General features: G+C 51.1%; 1 long non-coding RNA gene across 1 annotated transcript in view; it reads right to left on the bottom strand.

Annotated features, from left to right (window-relative positions):
• Positions 1-19,088, bottom strand: part of LOC141048225 (uncharacterized) — a 36,687-nt gene extending 17,599 nt beyond the window's left edge. The window contains exon 1 of the long non-coding RNA XR_012220000.1: positions 18,586-19,088. This is a non-coding gene — a long non-coding RNA (uncharacterized lncRNA). The remainder of the gene's footprint in view (positions 1-18,585) is intronic.
• Between the last annotated feature and the right edge of the window lie 571 nt (positions 19,089-19,659).

Genomic DNA, 19,659 nt, shown 5'->3' on the forward strand with positions numbered 1-19,659 from the left:
ATTGATCCACTCCCGCCTGGATTACTGTAACGCTCTATTGATTGGCCTCCTCGTCACTCGACTATCCCCTCTCCAGTCCATACTTAATGCAGCAGCCAGTGTCATCTATCTGACTAATCGGTACTCGGACACGTCCGCTCTTCGCCAGTCCTTACATTGGCTGCCCATTCATTATAGGATCCAATTCAAAGTACTTGTTCTCACCCACAAAGCTCTCCACAGGGCAGCACCCCCCTACATCTCCTCCTTCATTTCTGTCCATCGGCCTAACCGACCTCTGCGCTCTGCAAACAACTTTCGACTAACCTCTGCACTAATCCGTACCTCCCACTCCCGACTCCAAGACTTCTCCCGTGCTGCTCCTATCCTCTGGAATGCTCTACCCCAAGAAATCAGGACTATCTACAATTTGCATAGTTTCAGGTGCTCCCTCAAAACACATTTGTTCAGAGCAGCCTATCACGTTCACTAATCAAAGTCATTCTTTGTGTAAGTGTGCGTGTGTAGCCCATTCACTATCTCCATCTATCCCTCACTCCCTCAAGATGGCTGGACCTTCATTGTAAATACATCACTGTAAATACACACCTGTACTTTGTATCTCCCCCACCTCATTGTAGATTGGAAGCTTTCACGAGCAGGGTCGTCTTATTTTGCTTTAATTATTGTATTGTTAACGTTGTTACTTATGACTTGTGTTTTGAAACTGTTAAACTGTAAAGCGCTGCGGAATATGTTGGCACAATATAAATAAAGATTATAATAATAAAGTTAGACAATTAGGCTCTCAGGCTTTTGAAGATTTTAATTAATGAAAAAGAAAAATCTTAAAATATTTTTGGGGGATTGTGAAGGTGTAAATAAAAAAGTGCTTGTTACTTATCTAAAGCAGATCTTCTAACTGTCAGACCATATTCAGACCTCTTTCACATGTCCGTTTATTTCCAGTACCGGAGATATCCATGTACGTGTGTGTACTACTTGTGGCACACATGTGCAGCATTAGTACCACAAGGACAGTTGCCGGGGAAGAAGCGCTACAGTAAGCGCTGTTCCTCGGTGTCAGGTGCTGAAACCGGCTGTCATCATTCTCCCCTGCTCTGCCAGCGAGCAGAGGAGAATGATGCGCGTTAAAGTCCGAACGACAGCAGGTGGGGACTGTGGAATACCCCGATCATCCGCACCTACTGTCACTGTTATTAGCGGCAGCAGGTGTTGGATGATGGGGGGTAAGAGTCCCAAAAGCCTCACCTGCTGTCGTTCGAACTTTAATATAACGCTCATCATTCTCCGCTTGCTGGCAGAGTAGGCAGGAGAGAATGACAGCCGGCATCACCACCTGCCGCTGGGGAACAGCGCTTACTGTAGCGTTTATTCCCTGGTGCCGAAGCATGTCACATGGAGGACACGAATGTGTTCTCCGTGTGCTCGTGTGCGGGACGTTTTGCCGTACGTGCTGACAGCAAAAAATGGACATGTCAGCGTGCTTTGCCCACGGACACACGGTCCATGGAAACACACTGATGTGCACAGACCCATTCATTTGAATGGGTCTACGTGTGTACGTGTCTCGGGTACAGGGCCGGACTGGGACTAAAATTCAGCCCTGGCATTTGAAGTTACACAGGCCCACTAGTCACATGGTGACTATATAATATCTTTGTACACTTGTAGGTTACAAGAAGTGAGAGGAGATTAACACGACTATATAACATGTAGTCACAGCTGTGCCCAGTATTTCAGCTCAGTCCTATTTATTGCTTTTAGGTACAGTACTCCTCCCAAATCTCTGTCCCCTTTTGTACGCATGGTAACAGAATTCCTGGCAGAACTGCTCTCTATTGGGCAACCAGACCCCCTGGTCATAGCCGCCCCTATCATACCTCACAACTTTTGAAGAAGGGAAAGATGGACAAAGACTGCGGCGCGCATAGCGCGCCGCAGCAAATTTTGCCCACGCCCAGCCACACCCATTTCACAACTAGTCACACCCATGTACACACCTAATCGCACCCATTTAGCACTGCTGATCACACTGACTGGTACTGAGGGCACAGTGGCTGGCATTATGGGCACACTGACTGGCACTAAGGAAGAGAGAAAACAGAGAGAGAGAGAAAAAAGAAAACCGAGAGAGAAAGAAAGGGGAAAGAAAGAAAGAACAGTGAGAGATAGAGAAAGAACAGAGAGAGAAAGAAAGAGGGGAAAGAAAGAAAGAACAGTAAGAGACAAAGAAAGAACAGTGAGAGACAGAGAAAGAACAGAGAGAGAAAGAAAGAGGGGAAAGAAAGAAAGAACAGAGAGAGAAAGAAAGAAGTAAAGAAAAGAAAGAAAGAACAGAGAGAAAGAGAGGAAAGAAAAAGAAAGAAAGAGGGGAAGAAAGAACAGAGAGAAAAAAGAAAGAACAGAGAGAGAAAGAAAGAACAGAGAGAGAAAGAAAGAACAGAGAGAGAAAGAAAATGAGGGAAAGACAGAACAGAGAATGAAAGAACAGAGAAAGAGAGAAAGAAATAAAGAAAGATTCTACAAAGATACTATAGCAGCCCGGCTCCCATTGTAGTGCCCACCTGAGCCTCCCGGTGCAGGACGTATCATGATCCGCTCACATGGCCGGCATCCCCGATTCCAAGGCGATCCTGCTGTCTGCGCTGTCGGAGGAGGACACGGTGATGGATCTGAAGCATTCCTGGTTCCGTGACAATCTCCTCAAGAAATTCTCATTTCCGGTCAGCTTCCAGCACATCACTTCAGGTGGAACGTCATGTGTGTGTTTTAAAATGCTCCTCGGGGCTCCGCCGTGTACTCCTGTGTCCGTGGGAAAAGCCCGCTTTGTATGCTTTGTACACACTTGGCTCCTCTCCGTACATCCCGTACACATATGGCTCCACTCCATACACACGGCTCCACTCCGACTACCTCGTACACGCGTGGCTCCTCTCCGTACACCTCGTACACGCGCGGCTCCGCTCCGTACACCTCGTACACGCGCGGCTCCGCTCCGTACACCTCGTACACGCGCGGCTCCGCTCCGTACACGTGCGGCTCCTCTCCGTACACCTCGTACACACGGCTCCTCTCCGTACACCTCGTACACACGGCTCCTCTCCGTACACCTCGTACACACGGCTCCTCTCCGTACACCTCGTACACACGGCTCCTCTCCGCACACCTCGTACACACGGCTCCTCTCCGTACACCTCATACACACGGCTCCTCTCCGTACACCTCGTACACACACACGGCTCCGCTCCGTACATCTCGTACACACGGCTCCTCTCCGTACACCTCGTACACACGGCTCCTCTCCGTACACTTCGTACACGCGCGGCTCCTCTCCGTACACGCGCGGCTCCTCTTCGTACACGCGCGGCTCCTCTCCGTACACCTCGTACACGCGCGGCTCTTCTCCGTACACCTCGTACACGCGCGGCTCCTCTCCGTACACCTCGTACACGCGCGGCTCCTCTTCGTACACGCGCGGCTCCTCTCCGTACACCTCGTACACACAGGGCTCCACTCCGTACACCTCGTACACTCACGGCTCCGCTCCGTACACCTCGTACACACGGCTCCGCTCCGTACACCTCGTACACACACGGCTCCGCTCCGTACACCTCGTACACGCTCGGCTCCGCTCCGTACACCTCGTACACGCTCGGCTCCGCTCCGTACACCTCGTACACGCGCGGCTCCGCTCCGTACACCTCGTACACGCGCGGCTCCTCTCCGTACACCTCGTACACACGGCTCCTCTCCGTACACCTCGTACACACGGCTCCTCTCCGTACACCTCGTACACACGGCTCCTCTCCGTACACCTCGTACACGCGCGGCTCCTCTCCGTACACCTCGTACACGCGCGGCTCCTCTCCGTACACCTCGTACACGCGCGGCTCCTCTCCGTACACCTCGTACACGCGCGGCTCCTCTCCGTACACCTCGTACACGCGCGGCTCCTCTCCGTACACCTCGTACACGCGCGGCTCCTCTCCGTACACCTCGTACACGCGCGGCTCCTCTCCGTACACCTCGTACACACGGCTCCTCTCCGTACACCTCGTACACACGGCTCCTCTCCGTACACCTCATACACACGGCTCCTCTCCGTACACCTCGTACACACACACGGCTCCGCTCCGTACATCTCGTACACACGGCTCCTCTCCGTACACCTGGCTCCTCTCCGTACACCTCGTACACGCGCGGCTCCTCTCCGTACACCTCGTACACGCGCGGCTCCTCTCCGTACACCTCGTACACGCGCGGCTCCTCTCCGTACACCTCGTACACGCGCGGCTCCTCTCCGTACACCTCGTACACGCGCGGCTCCGCTCCGTACACCTCGTACACACGGCTCCTCTCCGTACACCTCGTACACACGGCTCCTCTCCGTACACCTCGTACACGTGCGGCTCCTCTCTGTACACCTCGTACACGTGCGGCTCCTCTCTGTACACCTCGTACACGTGCGGCTCCTCTCCGTACACCTCGTACACACACGGCTCCGCTCCGTACATGCGTGGCTCCGCTCCGTACACCTCATACACACGGCTCCGCTCCGTACACCTCATACACACGGCTCCGCTCCGTACACCTCATACACACGGCTCCACCTCGTACACACACACGGCTCCGCTCCGTACACCTCATACACACGGCTCCTCTAAGTACACCTCGTACACACACGGCTCCACCTCGTACACACACACGGCTCCGCTCCGTACATCTCGTACACACGGCTCCTCTCCGTACACCTCGTACACACGGCTCCTCTCTGTACACCTCGTACACACACGGCTCCGCTCCGTACATCTTGTACACACGGCTCCTCTCCGTACACCTCGTACACACACACGGCTCCGCTCCGTACATCTCGTACACACGGCTCCTCTCCGTACACCTCGTACACACGGCTCCTCTCCGTACACCTCGTACACGCGCGGCTCCTCTCCGTACACCTCGTACACGCGCGGCTCCTCTCCGTACACCTCGTACACGCGCGGCTCCTCTTCGTACACGCGCGGCTCCTCTCCGTACACCTCGTACACGCGCGGCTCCGCTCCGTACACCTCGTACACACGGCTCCTCTCCGTACACCTCGTACACACGGCTCCTCTCCATACACCTCGTACACGTGCGGCTCCTCTCCGTACACCTCGTACACGTGCGGCTCCTCTCCGTACACCTCGTACACACACGGCTCCGCTCCGTACACCTCATACACACGGCTCCGCTCCGTACACCTCATACACACGGCTCCTCTAAGTACACCTCGTACACACACGGCTCCACCTCGTACACACACACGGCTCCGCTCCGTACATCTCGTACACACGGCTCCTCTCCGTACACCTCGTACACGCGCGGCTCCTCTCCGTACACCTCGTACACACGGCTCCTCTCTGTACACCTCGTACACACACGGCTCCGCTCCGTACATCTTGTACACATGGCTCCTCTCCGTACACCTCGTACACACACACGGCTCCGCTCCGTACACCTCGTACACACGGCTCCTCTCCGTACACCTCGTACACGCGCGGCTCCTCTCCGTACACCTCGTACACGCGCGGCTCCTCTCCGTACACCTCGTACACGCGCGGCTCCTCTCCGTACACCTCGTACACGCGCGGCTCCGCTCCGTACACCTCGTACACACGGCTCCTCTCCGTACACCTCGTACACACGGCTCCTCTCCGTACACCTCGTACACGTGCGGCTCCTCTCCGTACACCTCGTACACGTGCGGCTCCTCTCCGTACACCTCGTACACACACGGCTCCGCTCCGTACATGCGTGGCTCCGCTCCGTACACCTCATACACACGGCTCCGCTCCGTACACCTCATACACACGGCTCCGCTCCGTACACCTCATACACACGGCTCCACCTCGTACACACACACGGCTCCGCTCCGTACACCTCATACACACGGCTCCTCTAAGTACACCTCGTACACACACGGCTCCACCTCGTACACACACACGGCTCCGCTCCGTACATCTCGTACACACGGCTCCTCTCCGTACACCTCGTACACATGGCTCCTCTCTGTACACCTCGTACACACACGGCTCCGCTCCGTACATCTTGTACACACGGCTCCTCTCCGTACACCTCGTACACACGGCTCCGCTCCGTACACCTCGTACACACGGCTCCGCTCCGTACACCTCGTACACACACGGCTCCGCTCCGTACACCTCGTACACACAGGGCTCCGCTCCGTACACCTCGTACACTCACGGCTCCGCTCCGTACACCTCGTACACACAGGGCTCCGCTCCGTACACCTCGTACACTCACGGCTCCGCTCCGTACACCTCGTACACTCACGGCTCCGCTCCGTACACCTCGTACACTCACGGCTCCGCTCCGTACACCTCGTACACACAGGGCTCCGCTCCGTACACCTCGTACACTCACGGCTCCGCTCCGTACACCTCGTACACTCACGGCTCCGCTCCGTACACCTCGTACACACGGCTCCGCTCCGTACACCTCGTACACACACGGCTCCGCTCCGTACACCTCGTACACACAGGGCTCTGCTCCGTACACCTCGTACACTCACAGCTCCGCTCCGTACACCTCGTACACACAGGGCTCCGCTCCGTACACCTCGTACACACACGGTTCCGCTCCGTACACCTCGTACACACACAGCTCTGCTACATCCACACTGTAAATCCTGACCCAACACATACATACCTCAACCAGTACCATGACAACAGCAAAGCAGAGTCTTGCAGATGGTAGAGGCAAGGCTGAGCGCACAGGACCTGTGATGAGGTCACAGGAGGGGCGGAGTCAGGGGTGACATGATCGGGGGTCTGGACAAAGGCTCCTGCTGATCATGTGACCCCCTGACTCCTCCCCTCCTGTGACCTCATCACAGGTCCTGCGAACAGAGCGAGCAGGCAAGCGAGTGCGACGCTGTGAGTGGCTGCGGAGGGGAGGGGGTCTCATGCTAAGGCGAGGATGGGGTGCGTGGGGGGGAGACGTGGCGGCTTATCTCCCAGCAGTGCGGGAGGAACTTGAAACTATCACCGCCGTGCCCGCAGAGGGCCAGCGGCAGGAGCAACAGTGGCTGCAGCAGCTGGCAAGCGGCCACCCGCGGCCCACGTGACAGCGGCCCAGCGGGAAAATGCCCGGTTGGTTATATTGCCAATCCGGGCCTGGATGACGTGTTTAGTGCGCGCCCTCTACCTGAACAGTCACTGCAGAGAGCCAGCAACTCTGAGGAGCAGCGGGCAGCGAGAGGTGAGTATGTCTTTTTTTTTAAATCGCAGCAGCAGCAGGAGCATTATTATATGGGGCATATATTAATATGGAGCATCTTATGGGGCCATCATTAACCTTTGTGCAGCATTATATGGGGCATATATTAATATGGAGCATCTTATGGGGCCACCATTAACCTTTCTGCAGCATTATATGGGGCATATTTTTGTATGGAGCATCTTTTGGGGCCCACCATGAACTGTATGGAGCATTATATGGGGCTCCTGATTCAATATGGATATTCAAAAAAATTCAACCTACTGATGTCTCAATTAATTTTAATTTTATTGCTATCTACTTTTATTTTTGAAATTTACCAGTAGTTACTGCATTTTCCACCCTAGGCTCATACTCGAGTCAATAAGTTTTCCCAGTTTTTTGTGGCAAAATTAGGGGCCTCGGCTTATACTCGGGTCGGCTTATACTCGAGTATATACAGTATATTATATTTTCTGTATCCTTCCTTACTTAGTCCTATGTTGTAACCACCACAAAGCACAACATTTCAGGTACTTCCCTCAACCCTAACAAAGGTATTACAGTCAGTAAGTGAGAGTCCTGTACTTCAACCTGCAGTTCTGCATTCTAAACCCCTTAGCAGAGCTACGTGGAAACTATGGCCTTTACTCAGCTTCTCTACAGACTGACGCCTTGGAACTACTGCCCGGGGCACTCTCTTTGTCTCACATTCCCTGCTCTGATCTGTCCCGTTACCTCCTGGACTTGCAAGCTTGGTATTGCGTTGCTAGGTTTCCTGCCCCAGGTCCCATCTTTTGAGAACCACTCACACTTTCTGTCACTTTCTCTTGCCTCTTTCCTAGCTCTCGCTATCTGTTCCCTCAGTCTCCACTCACTCCAGGGACACCCACATCATGCGGCTCTATTTACTTAACAGACCATTGGTCTGCTTCTGCTGCATCTGGCCCCTATGTAACTTCCTGGTAGGAAAATGTCTCTGTCACTTCACTTTAGCCCCTCTCACTATGGACTAGTCACAATTATTAACCCTAACTGTCCCTACTCTTGGGCAACCTACAGCACCGTCACTAGTAACACATGTCACAATACGCATTACACATTACAACAACCCATGTGTCTTCAAGGGGAATGTGGGCAGCATGTCCATCTCCTTACATATATATGTCCCCAGCCACTTCTGTGATGTACATGCCACCATCCCCTCATGTGAGGTATATACCCCATGTTTCCTGTGATATATATGCCCCCAGGCCCTCCTGTGATGTATATACCTCAAGCCCCTCCTGTGATGTAGACTTCCAAAGCCCCTTCTATGATGAATTTGCTGCATGTCTCCTGTGATATATATTCCACCAGCCCCTCCTGTGCTGTATATGCCCCACGTCTCCTGTGATGTATATGCCCCCAGCCCATCCTGTGATGTATATGCTCTAGGTCTCCTGTGATGTATAAGTCCCCAGCCCCTCCTGTGATGTATATGCCCCCAGTCCCTCATGTGATGTATATTCCCAAAGCCCCTCCTGTTATGTATAGATGCCCCAGCCCCTCCTAAGATGTATATGCCATCTAGCCTCTTCTGTGACGTATATGCCTCCAACCCCTCCTGTGATGTATATACCCCCAGCCTCTCTTGTAATGTATATTCCCAAAGCCCCTCCTGTAATGTATAGATGCCCCAGCCCCTCCTGTGATGTATATGCCTCCAGCCCCTCCTGTGATGTGTATGCCTCTGGCCACTCCTGTGATGTATACTCCCAAAGCACCTACTTAGGTTACTCGGTACAGGGATGGTCAGGTTCTTAAAGGGGATGTCACGGTGGCAGTGACCTGGTCCGTGGCCCTGGGCGTCCAGTAAAAGATGACAAATGAAGGATGATGATGTAATGGGGAAAATGATGGGCAAATGGTAGGGAAATAAAGTCGTGACGCCACCTGTGGTTTCTGGTCAGAGGTGACCAGCGCTGCAAAGCAGATCCTCCGGGACTGATGATAATGCAGCTGAGTTGTTATAGCTCTCCACAGGAAGAGCTTTTATCCCAGGCAGCCAAGATGGTAACGGTCGAGTCGGTGACGGTGATGGTGTGTGCGGTGTAGGGCAGGCGAGACGCAATTGACACGAGGGACATGGCTAGGTGCAGTTTCAAAGTTTTTACTCACTGTTAACCTGTATGCACAGGTGCCCCCTTGGTGCCATGATCTTCGGGTGAGGGGTCCAGCCAACTCCCAGGCAGATCGGGAGACACCTTTCCAGGACTCCCTTTTATGTTTGCCTTTCCTCTGGCCGTCTCACTGCGCTGATTGTCACTTCTTTTACTTTGCGCCTTCACAACCAGTGTCCATAAGCCAGCAGTCGCGGACCTTGTCGGGCGACGTGGGTCAGGCCCCGGGATCCTCTATGGCTACCTTTTCAAGGAAAAGTTCTGGATGTGGCTGAGGCACTTACAGTCAGCTCAGCCTCTGGCTTGCTAGGTGAGCCTTGCAGTTCTCCACTAGTCTCAGGACCGGCTCCCCCACTGCGACCTGGTCCCTCCAGTACTGCATACGGGCCCAAGAGTGGCTTCCGCACTTCCCGTTCCCCAAGGACCCCTTCTCCCTGTCTAGGAGCTTCCTTCAGATGTTCTTCACGCTTCTCGAACCCTCGATCTTCCTACGTCAGTCCTGCCTCTCCGCTGTTCCGCCACCGATTGACTGACTCTTTCTAGAACAGTCTTCTTACCTCAGCACTAACTCCTCCCACTAACTATCACTGATTGGATGCCCTCTCTCACACCACTCACTAAGCTCCGCCCCTTCTCTACCTTTCCCATTCACCTACCAACACCCTTTCTTAGCCAGCCTGGGATGAGGCCATCCTCCCGAAGGGTACACCCAGGTGCCCTGACTGAACTAGTGTGTGTTGCATGCATGTGTTGGCATCCTGGGTGGTGCTCCCTCCTTACCTGAGTGTGGGATACCACATCTCTGGATGAGGTGCAGTACCTCTGTGGCGACTTTACCCTCAGGGGCGCCACATATAGATGCCCCAGGTCCTCCTTTAATGTATAGATGCCCCAGCCGCTCTTGTGATGTATATGCCTCCAGCCCCTTCTGTGATGTATGTCGGGTATGTGTGAAAACTGTCACCACATGTACCGGAGATACAGACGTGAGAAAGAGGCCTCAGACAGTATTTTCTGGCATTCAAAAACAACCAAATGTTTCAAGTGGAAAACATCATCAGAAAATGATTTTCCTTTTCTAAGGATTTTATTCCGTTGTTAATTCCTGGAAACATTTTTTTTTTAAAGCAGTATTTTTTTTCCTGTTGCTCTTGTTTTTTTGCAGCCTTTCTCGTCATACATCAAATTTAAGGATTAATCTGCCTCAAAGAATCTAAATGCACAGTTTTTCTCCACCAGGTTTTCCAAAACATAAAGAAGAAAATGCTAAAAAAAAACCTGAACGATAAAGTGGATGGCTGCAAAAATAGGAGACTGTGAAAAATGCATCAGGACATTTTTTTTTTTCAAAGCTGCTTCTGGAAATGCAAATCTCCTTTGAAAACTCCCCCCCTCCTCAAAAAAGGTTGCATTTTCTGAAGTGGTTTCCATGTGAAAAAATTGCCGGTTTTCACCACTTCAAAATCTCGGTATGAGCATAGCATGAAAGGTAGTGAAGGACTTAATTCCGGCTTGCCAGTTACCTAGGGTTGTATAGGTGGTCTAAGGTACCAGATGGGTGAAAATATATGACATCCTTAGATCCTTAAGTGGCTTACATCTTTTTTTCCCAATTTACATAGTTACGTAGGTTGGAAAAAGACACAGGTTCATCACGTTCAACCTTTCGAGTCTGAGTTATAAGGCCATCTGACTCTTTCCTAACTGCTCTAAGGCTATGTGCACATGGTGCGGATTGTGCTGTGGATTTTTCCGCACGGATTTTGCAAAATCCGCAGGTCAAAAGACCTGCAGATTATCTGCGGATTATCCTGCGGTTTGACACCTGTACAATGGAGCAGGTGTAAAACCGCTGCGGAATCCGTACAAATAGACATGCTGCGGATTAGAAACCGCAGCAAATCCGTGCTGAAAAATCCGCAGCATGTGCACAGCGTTTTTTGTTTTTCATTGATTTTAATGGTACTGTACAATGCAGCAGAAACTGCTGCGGATCCGCAGGGCCAAAACCGCTGTGGATCCGCAGTAGAATCCGCAGCATGTGCACATACCCTTACTGTAAAGAACCTTTTCCTGCATAGCTGCTGGTCACCTTTCCTCCACACGTAATGAATGTACTTTAGCTGTGGAAGGAATACCGTATATACTCGAATATAAGCCGAGATTTTCAGCACGTTTTTTTGGGCTGAAAGTCCCCCTCTCGGCTTATACTCGAGTCATATACACGGGGGGTCGGAGGGGGAGGGGGGGCGGGGGTGTCAGGTCATACTTACCCGTCCTGACGCTTTCTCTTGAGCCCCCAGCTTCTCCACGCTCTCTCTTCCTGCCTTCAGCGGTCACGTGGTACCGCTCATTAAAACAATGAATATGCGCATATTCATGAGTTTTAATGAGCGGTATCACATGACCGCTGAACACAGGAAGAGAGCGCGGAGAAGCTGGGGGCTCAAGCGACAGCGTCAGGACGGGTAAGTATAGTGATACTCACCTGTCCTGCATCCATGGCTGCTTGCTGCTGTCTGTCATTGGTCAGTGACTTCAGACAGCAGAGGGCGCGGTGACGTGATTAGTGCGCGCCGCGCCCCCTGCATTCTGAACGTCACTGACCGATGACGTGGCAGATAGCGGTGAGCAGCCATGGACGCAGGACAGGAGAGTATCTGACACCCAGCGACGGAGAGGTGAGTATGTCATTTTTTTTATTTTTACATGCAGCAGCAGCGGCAGCACATGGGGGAACAATCTAAGGAGCTTCTTATGGGGGCAGTATATGGGGGAACAATCTATGGAGCTTCTTATGGGAGCAGCATATGGGGGAACAATATGGAGCTTCTTATGGGGGCAGCATATGGGGGAACAATCTAAGGAGCTTCTTATGGGGGCAGTATATGGGGGAACAATCTATGGAGCTTCTTATGGGGGCAGCATATGGGGGAACAATATGGAGCTTCTTATGGGGGCAGCATAAGGGGGAATAATCTATGGAGCTTCTTATGGGGGCAGTATATGGGGGAACAATCTATGGAGCTTCTTGTGGGGGCAGTATATGGGGGAACAATCTATGGAGCTTCTTATGGGGGCAGTATATGGGGGAACAATCTATGGAGCTTCTTATGGGGGCAGCATATGGGGGAATAATCTATGGAGCTTCTTCTGGGTACACCATATGGGGGAATTATCTATGGAGCATTCCCACCCTAGGCTTATACTCGAGTCAATAAGTTTTCCCAGTTTTTTGTGGCAAAATTAGGGGGGTCGGCTTATACTCGGGTCGGCTTATACTCGAGTATATACGGTAAGTCATGTGCCAGTCCTTTGTATTTATTGTCTTTTTTTTCTAAGCTAAACAAGCCCAACTTTTCCAACCTCGCCTCATATGCCACCTTTGACTGACTCTAACTTCTAAATATCCTTTTGAAATGTGTCACCCAAAACTGGATCCCATATTCTAGATGTGGCCTCACAGAGAGCTAACAATTCCTTGGGATCGCAGGATTTTATCTTTCTTTTTATACACCCTAAAATCTTGTTTGCTTTTGCAGCTGCTGCCTGACACTGAATACCTAGTAGGAATCAACTATTTTATTTGGTCCAGCTCCTGTTCTTTTTATCAGGCAGCTGGATTTTCTTTAGACTTGAGTTTGTTTGTTGATCTCTTTGAAGAAAGAAGACAAAAACACACCTCCTGGTGCAGAAGTGGCTGAGCCATATTACTTGTGTTGCATTGTTTTATTCATGTGGTAACAGTCAGAAAATACATGTGAATCATGAATTCTATTGCCCACGGTGCCCTAGGCTTCACTCTTTTCTTTTTCTTTCCATTCTATGGTATTTATCTCTGCTTTTCCTGAAAGGTTCATACTATGTCCGAATACAGCGTACAAACAAATAGGCACTACTTGTGGTTCTGGATACATTCCTCCTGGCCAATAATTATATATACAGCTCTGGCAAAAATTAAGAGACCACTTCCAAATGTTCAGTTTGTCTGATTTTTCTCTTTATAGGTATATTTTTGAGTAAAATGTAAATTGTTCTTTTATTCTATAAACTTCGGACAACATGTCTCCAAATTTCCAAGCAATAAATTTTTTTTTTTTTTCCTGAAAAGGAGAAATGGTCAAAATTAAAAAAAGAACCAGTGCTTTCAGACCTCAAATAATGCAAAGAAAACAAGTTCATAATCATTTAGAAATAACAATACTAATGTTTTAACTCAGGAAGAGTTCAGAAATCAATATTTTGTGGAATAACCATGATTTTTAATCAGCTTTCATGCGTCTCGGCATGCTTTCCACCAGTCTTTCACACTGCTCCTGGCGCAAAAAATTAAGCAGTTCTTCTTTGTTTGATGGCTTGTGACTATCCATCATTGTCAGAGACACCGCACTGAACTTGCTCACTGAGCCAGTGCGCGTGTCCTGAGTAAAGCGAACAGTGCTCAAAGCTACCTGTGGAGCGGGCAGCAACTGAGTAGATGTGTACTTCACACCCGCAGGACCTGAAGCACGTGACTGCTAGAGGCGTGGCCTAAACTCCACAGAGCTAGGAGCTGCAAGACAATTCCTAGCAGAGTAACTGCGAGACAAAGTTACCAAGGGGCATAGACAGTGAGAATAGTCAGGACGTAGCCAATGAGTCACACACAGATAGCTGCAAGGTACAAGAGGGGCGAGCAGAGAGTAATCAGGTCACAGGCAATGGGTCATACACAGATAATAACGCAGTACAAAATCAACAGGCAAACTCACAACGGGAAACAGAATCGGGTCAGAACCATATAAACAAGCTATAGCAACAAACAGGCACACGGGGGACAGTACACTCGGCCAAAGGCAAAAGTATAACTGGCAGGGATTGAAGCTACCCAGGGATTTATGAAGCTCTCCCAGAACCAGAAAGAGGCCACAATCATTAACCCCAAGTGTGCAGGTCAAACACTGCACAGAGCTCCAGACATTAACCCCCGGTGTGCAGCTCAAAAACCTGCACTGGGATCATGACAGTACCCCCTCTCAACGGGGGGCCTCTGGACCCCCAGGCTTCCCCGGGTACTTGGCATGGAACGCCTGAACCAGACGATCTGCATGTACCGAGCGAGCAGGGACCCATGAGCGCTCTTCTGGTCCATATCCCTTCCAGTGGACTAGGTACTGCAAAGAGCGGCGCACCCGCCGAGAGTCCACAATATGTCCGACCTCATACTCCAATTGACCCTCCACCAGCACTGGAGGTACAACAGTCTCAGAGTTCTCTTTGACAGATCCTGCTGGTTTCAACAGAGACTTATGGAACACATTAGATATTTTTAAGGAGGCGGGGAGACGCAACCTATAAGCCACAGGGTTGACTATCTCCATAATCTCGTACGGACCAATGAACTTTGGTCCCAACTTAACTGATGGTACCTTTAAGTTGATGTTACGCGTGGAGAGCCAAACCTTCTCTCCCACCTGAAACATGTCTCCCGAGGCTCTCTTTTTGTCCGCAAAATATTTGTATCTCCCCTGGGACCGAGAGATATAACGCCGGACTTCAGCCCAGAGGTTTTTTAACCGTTGAACGGACCCCTCTGCTCCTGGACAACCGGAATCCACCCGAGAAAACTCCCCAAAATGCGGATTAAAGCCATAGTTAATCAGGAATGGGGACATGTTGGTGGACTGACTCACCCGGTTGTTAAAAGCGAATTCAGCCAACGGTAAAGCATCACACCAATCCTCCTGTCTGGCGGAGGTCAGACACCTGAGAATTTGTTCCAGGGATTGATTGGTGCGTTCTGTCTGACCATTACTCTCCGGGTGATATGCCGACGAGAAGGAGAGTGAGATGCCCAATTTCATACAGAACGCCCTCCAAAATTTGGCCACAAACTGCACACCTCTGTCAGACACAACATTCAGGGGTACCCCATGCAATCGGACCACATGCTGCACAAACAATCTTGACAACGTTTCTGCTGAAGGTAATGCTGCCAAGGGAATGAAATGGGCCTGTTTAGAAAACCTATCCACCACCACCCAGATCACGGTATTGCCCCTGGAAGGTGGAAGGCCGGTAATAAAATCCATGGAAAGATGAGTCCATGGCCTATCAGGAACCGGTAAAGGTATGAGTTCCCCAGCCGGTCGGTTATGCGAGCTTTTGGAACGGGCACATATGTCACAAGCAGAAACAAATTCCTTGACATCGGACCTTAATGAAGGCCACCAAAAACCCCTGGCTACTGCCTCTCTAGTGGCCGTGATACCTGGATGAGCACTCAGCCTAGAATCATGAAACTCCTGCAGAAGTCTAGGCCGCAATGAATCTGGAACAAACAGTTTATCGTTTGGCCTGGTTGCCGGAGCTAGGGCTTGAGCCCTTAGGATTTCTTGTTCCAACTCAGTTGAGACCCCCGCCACTACCACCCCTGGGGGAAGAATGGAGGACGGCGGCTCAGGGGGAGACACTGGATCAAAACTTCTGGATAGGGCATCCGCTTTAACATTTTTGGACCCCGGTCGAAAAGTAATTGAGAACTGAAATCGTGAAAAAAAAAGTGACCAACGGGCCTGTCTAGGAGTAAGCCTCTTAGCAGATTCAAGGTATGCCAAATTTTTGTGATCCGTGACAACCGTGATAGGGTGAGCCGCCCCTTCCAAAAAGTGCATCCATTCCTCAAACGCCAGCTTGACCGCAAGAAGTTCTCTATTGCCTACATCATAGTTTTTCTCAGCTGAAGAGAACTTCTTGGAGAAGAAGGCACAGGGTTTGAGATTGGTAAGGGTGGCCGGACCCCGGGACAGCACAGCCCCCACCCCCACTTCAGAAGCATCCACCTCCACAATGAATGGTTTGGACGGGTCAGGTTGCACCAACACCGGGGCAGACATAAAACATTTCTTAATCGCTGAGAAGGATTCCTTAGCGAGTACAGACCAATTTTTTACATCAGCTCCCTTCTGGGTAAGATCCGTGAGTGGTTTCACCACTTGTGAGAAACCTTTAATGAATCTCCGGTAATAGTTCGCAAATCCTAAGAAGCGCTGGAGCCCCTTGAGATCTCGAGGCTGAACCCAGTCAGCGATCGCCAGCACCTTCTTAGGATCCATACGAAACCCCTCACAGGACACAATCAACCCCAAAAAAGACAGCTCCTGTACAAAAAACGAACATTTTTCCAATTTGGCGAACAATTGGTTCTCCCTGAGTCTCTGGAGAACTGTCTTTAGATGTTGCAAGTGAGATTGACTGTCCGGGGAATACACCAAAAAAACATCAAAATAAATAATAACAAAACGGCCTATCAGATCAGAAAACACAACATTGATGAAATTTTGGAAAATAGCGGGTGCATTAGTTAACCCAAATGGCATTACCAGGTTCTCAAAGAGTCCTTCTGATGTGAGGAATGCCGTTTTCCACTCGTCCCCTTCCCGAACCCTTATCAGATTGTAGGCCCCCCACAGATCTAACTTGGAGAACCATTGGGCCCCAGCTAACTGGTTACATAAGTCTGGGATGAGGGGAAGCGGGTAGAGTTCCTAACCGTTATCTTGTTCAGTTCCCGAAAGTCGAGGCACGGCCGCAAACCACCATCTTTTTTCTTCACAAAGAAGAACCCTGCTGCCACAGGTGACACAGAAGGCCTGATATGCCCTTTGCGGAGACTCTCAGCTATGTACTCCTTCATGGCTTGGCGCTCAGGCCCAGACAAATTGAACAATCGAGCCTTAGGTAACTTGGCTCCGGGTACTAAATCAATGGCACAATCATAGGGTCTATGTGGTGGCAGCGCATCAGCCTCACTTTCGGAAAAAACGTCTTCGAAATCTTTCAGGTACTCCGGAATACCTTCCAGATCGACAGACGACACAGACACGGATTTAACAGCGTTAACAAGATGTCCCCGGTTACCACATTTATTATTGCATCCCCATTGAGTGATTTCCCCTGTAACCCAATCAATGGTAGGATTATGGCGTTGAAGCCAAGGCATCCCCAGTACCAGTCCTGCAGGCAAATTATCTAGCACCAGACAACTTAGTTTCTCCACATGAGTGGAACCCACTTTTAGAGAAAAAAGTTCAGACCTGCAACAGATACCATCTTGGGTAAGAGGAGATGAGTCAATTGCCACAAGTTTAACAGGATCATGAAGCCTGACTGTCCCTATCTTATTAAGAGTCATAACCTTGGTATCAATCAGGTTCACAGCCGAACCGCAGTCAATAAAAGCAGTAGTCTGAACAGGACCATAACCAAGTTCCAGTTCCACCTGCAGCACCATCTTTGCACATGAGGAAAATTGTACCTGAAGGTCTGGGTAGCCTCCTCGATTACTACCCAGACCTAGTCGTTTCCCGCCATCTTGGAGGATGACGGACAGGAGGGGCAGTCCTTCTTCCAATGTCCAGATTTCCCACAATAGAAGCACAACTGCTTTTCCCGGCGGCGTCTTCTTTCCTTTCCCTCACAGGTGACAGCGCTCACCTCCATAGCCATAGGAAGAGTCTGGGTCTCATCTCCACTGAAGAATAAGGGCGATTCCCGTTGCATAATGCCTCTAGCCCGCAGCCTGCGATCCATGCGAACCGCTTGGACCATGGCATCCTCCAGGGAGTTAGGCGGAGGATGGAGTGCCAAAGCATCCTTCAGACGTTCACACAGGCCTCTGTGGAACAGCCCCCGAAGGGCGGCATCACTCCAGGAAATCTCCGCTGCCCAACGTCTGAATTCACTACAGAACCATTCGGCCGAGTGCTCCCCCTGACAGACACTCATTACTTTGTCCTCAGCCAACCGCACTCTATCAGGCTCATCATAAATAAGCCCTAAGGCTTCAAAAAATGCATCCACAGACATTCTCTCAGGGGCAGAAGAGGAAAGTGAGAATGCCCAGGCTTGTGGGGACCCCCTAAGCAGGGACATCACCACCCCCACCCTCTGTTTCTCATCCCCAGAGGAGCGGGGTCTCAAAGAAAAAAAAAGCTTACAGCCCTCCTTAAATGCCCTGAAATCATCCTTGTTACCAGAAAATATATCTGGCAATTTAACCGGGGATTCAGGTGGGACTAAAATGACATCTCTATTCCCCACCTGCTGGAAGCCTGCGGAAAGTACCTGTAACAACCTTGCTGGCGTCACTGCATGGCCTCCCATCCCCCGCACACCAACTTACTTTCTGCTTCAAGCCATGCTGTGAAATCTGTCTGTTGCCAGCCCTGAGCTCCATGTGCTATGCCTCTTGTTCTCCTGCTTGCTCTCCATGTTTCCTTCCTGACTGTGTGTATAGGGGGGCGGCGCCTGAACTCTCTGGTTCTTATGCAGTCTGGGTGCACCTGGGTAATCTGTCCCTGACCAATCACCTGGAGCCCTTGACTATTTAGTTTCACCACTCCCACTGAAACATTGCCTGTGCAATGTCTAAACTCAGTTAGCTCTTTGCTGCTGAACTAGCCAGGCCCTGTTCTGTGTATCTCCTTCTCTGTAGGAATACTCTGTCTCGCTTTGTACCTTGTCCGCCTGCCAGGAGGCAGAATATCCTGGCCCTTGAGTCTTGTTCCCTGTACCTTGTCCGTGCTCTGTCTCAGAATATCCTGGTCCTTGTGTCTTTGCCCCTGTGTCTCTGTCTGAACTCAGTCTTACCTCTGTCTGTCAGTCTCCTTGTTTGTGGTTCCTTCTCTGCCGTATCTTTCCTTGTGTCCTCCCTGTGTGTGCATCTGCACCCTCGCAGCTTTATCTGTGCTCCGCACTCCTGCGGCTCTGCCTGCTCCGCACTCCTGCGGCTCTGCCTGCTCCGCACTCCTGCGGCTCTGCCTGCTCCGCACTCCTGCGGCTCTGCCTACCTATATCTCCTGTATGAACAGGTCCAAACCTGTTCTCTCATATACCACTCCTTCCTGCCTATATCCATACCGGCATCTCCTGTGTGAACAGGTCCAAACCTGTTCTCTCATATACCACACCTTCCTGCCTATATCCATACCTGCATCTCCTGTGTGAACAGGTCCAAACCTGTTCTCTCTTATACCACTCCTGCTTGCCCTGTGTCTCCAAGCCGTGTCCGCTTGCCCTGTGTCTCCAAGCCGTGTCCGCTTGCCCAGTGTCTCCAAGCCGTGTCCAGTGTCTCCAAGCCATGTCCGCTTGCCCAGTGTCTCCAAGCCGTGTCCGCTTGCCCAGTGTCTCCAAGCCGTGTCCAGTGTCTCCAAGCCGTGCCCGCTTGCCCAGTGTCTCCAAGCCGTGCCCGCTTGCC

The sequence above is a fragment of the Dendrobates tinctorius genome, unplaced genomic scaffold, assembly GCF_039654945.1.
Source record: "Dendrobates tinctorius isolate UK_male_01 unplaced genomic scaffold, ASM3965494v1 ptg000133l, whole genome shotgun sequence".
Lineage (NCBI taxonomy): Eukaryota > Metazoa > Chordata > Amphibia > Anura > Dendrobatidae > Dendrobates > Dendrobates tinctorius.